This window comes from Camelus ferus, chromosome 34, assembly GCF_009834535.1.
Source record: "Camelus ferus isolate YT-003-E chromosome 34, BCGSAC_Cfer_1.0, whole genome shotgun sequence".
Taxonomy (NCBI): Eukaryota; Metazoa; Chordata; class Mammalia; order Artiodactyla; family Camelidae; genus Camelus; species Camelus ferus.
In genome coordinates this window covers 16,288,328-16,295,860 of record NC_045729.1, presented here as the reverse complement: position 1 = coordinate 16,295,860, position 7,533 = coordinate 16,288,328, and positions in this window count along the sequence as shown.

Here is a 7,533-nt window from a genome sequence, read left to right as displayed (position 1 = left end):
GTCCAGGGGGAGACGGCAGGCAACCATGCTCTTTGTAATAAGAGAGAAGGAGCTTTGAGATGTGTCCCCCAGGGTGTCAGGGGTAGTGACCACACAGGGTTGTTTCAGAAGAGCAAGGTGTGGAGAGCAAGGTGGTTCTGGCCCCAGGAAAGACCAGGGCTCTAGGTCTTAACTCCTTTCTGTGGGACAGAGGGGTCTGAGTTTCAGTAATGTGGTTCCCAGGGACACAGCCGGGTTGGGGGTGGAGGTCCCTGGCCCACCGCCGGCGCCGCCCCGTGTCTGCCCTTTCTTCTGCCGGCGCTGTCCTAACCCTTGGCTTCAGCTACCCGTGGTGTGTTGACGTCGGTACTTCTGTCTCCCACCTAGACCTCTTTCCTGTCCTGTGCTTAGGATCGCTGTCAGTAGCTTGCCTTGGGCATCCCATGCCTCAGATGCAACCTTTGCCCGAATTCTGCTCCACTTTGTCACCTGTCCCTTTCACCTTTCTCCCAGTTACCTAAGTCAGAAACCCGGCAGTCTGGATTTCTCCCTCTCCCTTAACCTCGTGTCCAAACGGTGACCAAATCCTCTCATTTTTACACCTTAAAATCTCTCACGTGTCATTTTCTTTCTCTCCCTGCTATTACTGCCGCTGCCTTGATTCGTACCCTCCTCGGTTATACGCCTGGTCTGTTGCAGGAGCCTCCTACCTGCCGGCCACCTGCCGGCCACCTGCCTGCCACCTGTTCTCCTTGCCTCCGGTGTTTCGCTCTACTCCCCCCAACTCTGGGTCTCAATGACTTTTCTGAAGTGCATTTCTCGTTATGCCACTCTCTTAGAATCCTTCCCCACTTCCACATCACTGCCAGGATCAAGTCTCCGTGCCTCAAGAGGCCGCTTAACCCACTGCCCTGGCCCCCTGGCCCCTCTCTGCCACCACCTCTGCAGTCCTGAGCTCTGGCCATACAAACCACCAATGCTTCTCCAAACTCGCCCTGCTCCTTCTGGCCTTTGTGTCTTTGCACGTATGGTTCCCTGCCTGGCATGTCCTTTCCACTCTGTGTGCCTCAAAGTCTTCTATGTATCACTGAAAACCCAGTTTCAGTGTTGCCTCTTCCAGGAAGGCTTCTGTGCTCTGGTGCCTCTCGTTCATGCCTCCATCCCTACGCGGCGCTTCCTACTACGCGGTGGTTCACGTCTGTGTCACCGCCAGATCCAGATTCACTGTACCCTCAGCAACTCACCTAGGGCCTGGCATACGCATGGTAAGGGCTCCATAAACGATGAATGAGGTGATGTGTGGCTCTCTGACCTATTATAAAAGAAAAGACTTACCGGTAGGAGGGGAGAGGGGAACTGCTCTGCTGGCCCTCTGGCCCGAGAGGTCAGAGCACAGAGGACAAAGGTGGCCCAGCTGATGCCCGCAGCAACCTCTCCTATAGGCGGCCCTCGTGGATGCTGAGCTATGTTTCCGTGTCTGTGGCAATAACATGTGGGGGCAGCCCTGCCTGTTCTACCTGGAGCTTCTCAGAGGCTCAGAGTGATGGCTTGAAAGCCAGAGCCTTCAGATGTCGGGAGCCTCAGCTCTAATGGGATGTGTGAGTTCTTAGTTTGTGGTCTTAACTTTCAATGAGTTCACCAACCCCGCTTGCTGTCTCTTCTGGTCCTCACCCATCCCTGGCCTCAGAGACCAGATTCCCAGGCAGAAGAGCAGAAGCCAAGTGCTTGCCCTTGGAGCTGAGACTTGGGACCCGGGTCCTTATTTGCCTCCAGTTCAAGCCCCAGCTCTAGGCAGCGGGTCAGGGAGAGGACAAGCTTGCAGGGAACTCTGTCCCTCCCTTGATGGATGCACATTGGCAGCATAGAGTCAATTTCTTAGCATCCACCCACTCCCAGTCTTCCGCTATCATCCGACTCTGGGACCAAGCAGGGATTTCTTCTGAAATGCACCATCTGCACTAATTTCCCGGAGACTCTCTGTGGAGGCGGAACCACCGACCACTGACTGTGTCTTACAGGTGTAACCTTTTCTGTTCCTCCTCTTCGACCTTAGTGTTGACACCCCAGATCCCAGTCCATGGTTGCCAGCACCTCCTTCTGTGCCCTTGGGTAAGCAGTCGTGTAAAGGTGGGGTGAGGATAAGCAGGAGCCTGGAGGTCTGGAGAAGATCCTCCTGCCCCAAACTACTGCTCTTGCTTGCCTGCCCGCCCTCCTCTCTCAATATCTCTGTCTCTGTCTCCTTGTCCCCCCGCCGGCCTCTGCACACACACAAACGTATATTGGAAATAAGAATCAAGAGTGAGGCAAGATGCCAGCCCCCTTCATGTAAAGAAAAGGTGACAGGCAGAGGTCCAAAAAAATTTTTTTTAACTTACTATAACTGTTTTATTATAAGGGAAAATAAGTCAGAATCAGGCAAATGGAAGAGTTACAGAGGGCAAGGAATGGGGTGGGTGGGGCTTGGTGCTTCCACGCCCCCTTTCCTGCCCAGCTCCCAGCACACAGCCCGAGTTCTCCCAAAGGAGCTTTCATTTCGTTGCTCAAGATCTCCTGGAAGGTTTTTCCCTAACCTCCCTCGCAGAAGCTGGCAAAGCCTCAGGACGCCAGACCTCGGGCAAGGTTTCCAACTTACCAATTCCCATTTAATTTGAAACAGCAAACACATCTCCTTTGGCCTCACTCAGATCTTTTCTTTTGCACTGGAAGGCTGTTTTCCTCTTACGTCCACTCTTTGCAGTGAAAACTAATGAGCTTCCTGAAAGGTGCGGGCCGGACAGCTGTGCCCTTGGGAGGAGCCATGCTGTAGGGGCAGAGACGTAGCTGAAGCATCTCCTGCTTCCTGTTACCAGACCAGAGACCTGAAAACTCACCTTTGTGCCTTCCTGGCGGGTGGACACACACACACACACACACACACACACACACACACACACACACACACAGCACGGCTCTGCCCACTTCAGGAGTCTGGATTCCACCCTGCAACCTTTGGGTTGATGTTCTAATCAGCAACAATCCTGAAACCTCCAATTCCCCAGCCACCAGCCCCCACCCGGAGGGCTTGACTGGGGCAGGTCAAGACTGACAAATCTGCTCCCAGGTTTCTAGGAGCTGTGGAAGATCTCCTTTTCCCCCGGGATTTTAATCTCCATGTTTGGCCGCCAGAGTGTGGCCCCTGGGTCCACCTGGGGCTCCTGTGGACTGTGTATTGATGGGTGAATCCCTCAGACCCTGGGATGTTCCTGGGTGTCTGCAGCATGAGCTGAGATGGAAGTTTGTGTCTGCAGTGTTCCTCGATGCCCTGGGGGTTGGGGGGAGGGGAGTGGTCCTGGACTCCGCCTCGCTGGGAATCCTCTCCTTCCCTCAGCGTCCCTTCTGGGCGAGAGGAGGAGCAGGAGGAGGGAGCGGGTGCGGAGGGAGACAGGCGGGCGCATCCCAGGCGGGCGGGCGGGTGGGTGCAGCTGACAGACAGAAGGAGCTGGCACGCTTGTTTTCACAGCGCTGGTGTCCCTGCATCTCCGGCAGCACCACGCTGTCGCTCCCCAAAATACCCACGTCCTGCAGGAAAAGGATAGGATGAGGTTTTAAATTTAGCAACAGTGGGTAGGAGGGGGGTGGCGGATGGGGACTCTGGGATGTGGTAGAGCTGGCTTTGTCAGAAAAGTAGTTGGAACCCTATGCTGCCTGGGAGAGGATGCTAATCCACAGGACAGGGGAAAGTCCGCCCCGAATATCCGCTCTCAAAGACTTGACCCGAATCTCACCCTAGCTTTGCAGCCCCTCCGGCCTCCCCCATCAGATTTCCCCTTAAACAGGTGAATTGGGATTATCCTGCCCTTTCTTCGAGGGCTGCTGTGTGGCTGGCTCTGGGGAGAGAGGCTGTTAAGGGGCAAACACAACACAGAGAAAGCCTCTGATTTTCTGTCAAGCCACGGAACCGGGGGAAAGCCTTCCTGCACTCCGCAGGCCGCGGAGAGGGCAAACATGTCCAAAAGGCACGAAGCAGGGAATAGAGTGAGATCCCGCCTGCAGATGACAAGGCAAAGCCCCAGGGTACCAGGCCTAAGGTGACTTAGGTGCTCTGCTACCTTGTCCCCTTGGACGTTTAGCAGCCCCCCAGAGACCACCAGACCAGTGTCCCTCTATCTTACTGCTTTGAGGAAATCCTAAAGCCCGGGGGCACCTTCTCTGGGCAGGTGGTGGGCAGGAGGGGTTGAGGGGAACTTTGCCATTAGCTCTGTGTTTGAATCCCAGGAACTTAGTGTTCAGTCTTGGTCTTTAGCTTGTCTAAGCGTTGGCTCATCACCTAACAGGAACTGCTTACTCCAAGGGTTGAGTGAGGCTTAAATAAGATAACTTTTTCTGAAGCAACTCAGAATCTGCGTATGAGATGTGAGCTATCATTAATTACTGGGAGATGGACGAAGCCATCCCTAGCCGGGGTCACAATGGGGTCTTGAAAAGCAGGGAGTCTTGGGGAGGGCAGGATCCCTAAGTTCCTTCTGCTCAGAACCCAGGCAGCACTGGCTGGTTTTGAACACATGACTTGGAGCCAGACACACCTGGTTTTTTTTTCACCTTGGCAGCTTACAGAAGCTGATTGTGGCTAATGCCCAGGAGAGAGTGACTATTTTCATAGTTGCCAAGCTGTTTGAGACAAGCACAGGGTTATTTTTAATAGGTGGGGAGTCCTGGCGATAGGAGATGATAGGGACTTTGTAAGCAAGAGCTTACATGGTTTCGGGTGCTGACTTCTGTGTCTGGCCTTGAGCTAGCTAGGTGGGCAGAGGTGACCGTGTACTGCAGGTAAGGTCAAAATAGAGGTTAGTTCACCAAATAGATGGTGCTTTGGTCCTACCTAAAAATGGGTGGAATCTGAGCTATAAAGGCAAGGTAAGGCACTGGTGGATGGAATATTTTTTGTTCTGCTGTGTTTTCCAGTTAGCTTCTCATGGTGAGCCTCAACCTCAAGAGCAACCGAGTTCCACTCTTGAGCATGTGTATGTGAACTTTGTGCGGACCCAAGTAGGCCATGCCTGGCCAGCCGCTACCTGTCCTTGTGAACTATGTCAGGGAACAAGGGAATGAAGTGTGGAGAGGCCAACATCTCAGATCACAGGCTTGTCCACAAGCTCCCAAGTGTTACCAACCACCATTTCAAGGTGGATCTGGAATTGTAACCTTGATAATCCTTTGGCCAATTATATAATCCTGGGTCATGAATTTTGGACTTTGGTTTTAGCCACCTAAGGTAGGATAATTTTTTTTCCAATAAAGAGAGCAAAAGTAGCGGGAATTCTTGATTTTATAGGGGATATACAATGTTCTTGTGAAGATGGAGAAATAGGGAAATTCCTGCAAACCTAAGGGCTTAAGAAGGCAATTCAGAAGGCCAGTGTCTGGAACATTCTGACTTGAAGAAACATCTTTGTTCAAGGGTCAAGAAAGAACTGCTTAAAAACAACAACGACAACATAGGACTTGGTCTTTCTCCTGGAACAAGAGAGGTGGAAATTGAAGGAAAAATACAAGGCTGATTAAGTAGTAGATTTTCTTGGAAGAAAGGTTTATGGTCCTTGAAGACAGGCTAGACATATATGAAAGAAGCATGAGGTCTTAGAGGCCAGATGGGTATGAAAAGGAAAAGGAGGCTTATGTGGGTACCCAAATATACATTGGGTTTGTATCCAAACCTATGTTGGATACACCTGGGTGCGCGATATACCTGAGTATATCTAGATCTCACTGCTCTGAATACTTTTAAAGCAAAGTGAGCTTTGTCCAGGTATATTTAGATGAGCCCAACTTCGGGATTTACTGCAGCGCACTACACACACAGCTTTCTTCCTTTGTCAAGTTGTCCCTGCCAGTGATGTCAACTGAGGGTGAGAGGAAGATGGGCAATCATAACCAACAAACCCTTCCAATGAACATGTGCGAACACTGTACCTTGATTTGCAATTTCCAGAGCATGGGCACTTCCATTACACTGGCGTCTCATGCCATCAAAAAACTAAGAATCAAACCCAATGAGGCATTTCCAACTTTTCTCCTAACAAAAAGTTACAAAGTAACTCAACACTTACAAAGTAAGGATATTCGTTTACTCAAGGGAAGTTGTGAAATAAATTAGTTGCACCTAAATGAGACAGTAAAAAGAAAGTAAAATTGTAACTTGTGAGCTGTATATCATTATCAGTTGAAGGGCATGGCCTTAGAGAGCCATGGCAATGGAGAAAGAACTCATTTCTAAACATGGGCTAGTGGTGACAGAGATGTATGCCTGTAAAAACAAATATATTTTCTGGTTGGCCCTTTACAGATGAAGTTTGATGACCCTGGTGTAGGTTCAAATCATAGCTTTGCTACTTATTAGTATAAGCTTGGGTGAGTCATTTAACTTCCCTATGCCTCAGTTTCCTCATCTGTAAAATGGGGATGATAATAGTTATTATATTTTTTCAATATTTGAAAAATGCTTTAGAACCGTGCCTGGACCATAGTATACCCAGTACAACAAGTGTTTAAAAATTGGAGGAACTCAATCTTTTAAACTTGAATTTATCAAGCAATAATTAAAGACTAAGTAAAATCATATATTAAAGAATAAGTATAAATAATTATTTCCATCTTATAAGAAATATTTATGAATAGAATAAGACTTTAAGGTTGAAACTGGATTAACAAAATCTAAGATTCTAAATTCAGAACTTCAATAAACCAAATATTAAGTAACTCTGTTAGTCCTTTTCCAGCACCAGAGTGTGGGCCAGGTTCTGTGAAGAATTCTATGGTCTAGTAGATCAAAGCTCTCCAAGGCTTGTAAGCAAAGTTCCTCTAAGACTGGGAGGCAGTGGTATATAATGGATAGGTATTTGGAGTTGTCTGGATTGAATTTTGACTTCGTAGCTGTGTGATTTTGGTTAAGTCTCATCTGTGAAGTGGGATTAATAGATAATCTATTTTATAGGGGTATTTTGAAGATTAAAAGCCCTAATGCACATTAAAACGCTTACCACAATGCCACAATGGATTTTAGTAAGCAGTTAGTATTTTAGTATTTTAGTAAGCAGTTATAGTATCAGTTTTTATCATTGTTACCATTCTCCTACCAGCTGCATACACAGTGGAGTTACTGCTAATCAGCAACTAAACTCCTGGCAGAGGAGAAGGTTATGTGCGTGTTATTGTTTGAATGATACTGGGAACTGATTGCCTTGATTTTCTGACATTCTACTGCATCATATGCTTTCTGTTAAACATTGCTCTCTTCAGGGATTCACTTTTTAATTAATTTTATTATTATTATTTTTAAGTACCCTATGCATACTAAGCAAGCATGCTACCACTGAGTTACACACCACCACTGCTGCCCCATCCTCTTTTTAAAATTACGCACTTTCCAGAGGGCATCCCTTCCTCCTGGGCATGGTTTAGTTTGTTAGGTGCTAGATATCTGCTTTACAACGGCAGCCTGAGAACAGAGAACAGGCAAGGGCTGGGATCTGTGTCCTCAAGGGGAAAAGGGGTAGAGGGGTCAGGACCTCTGAAAGA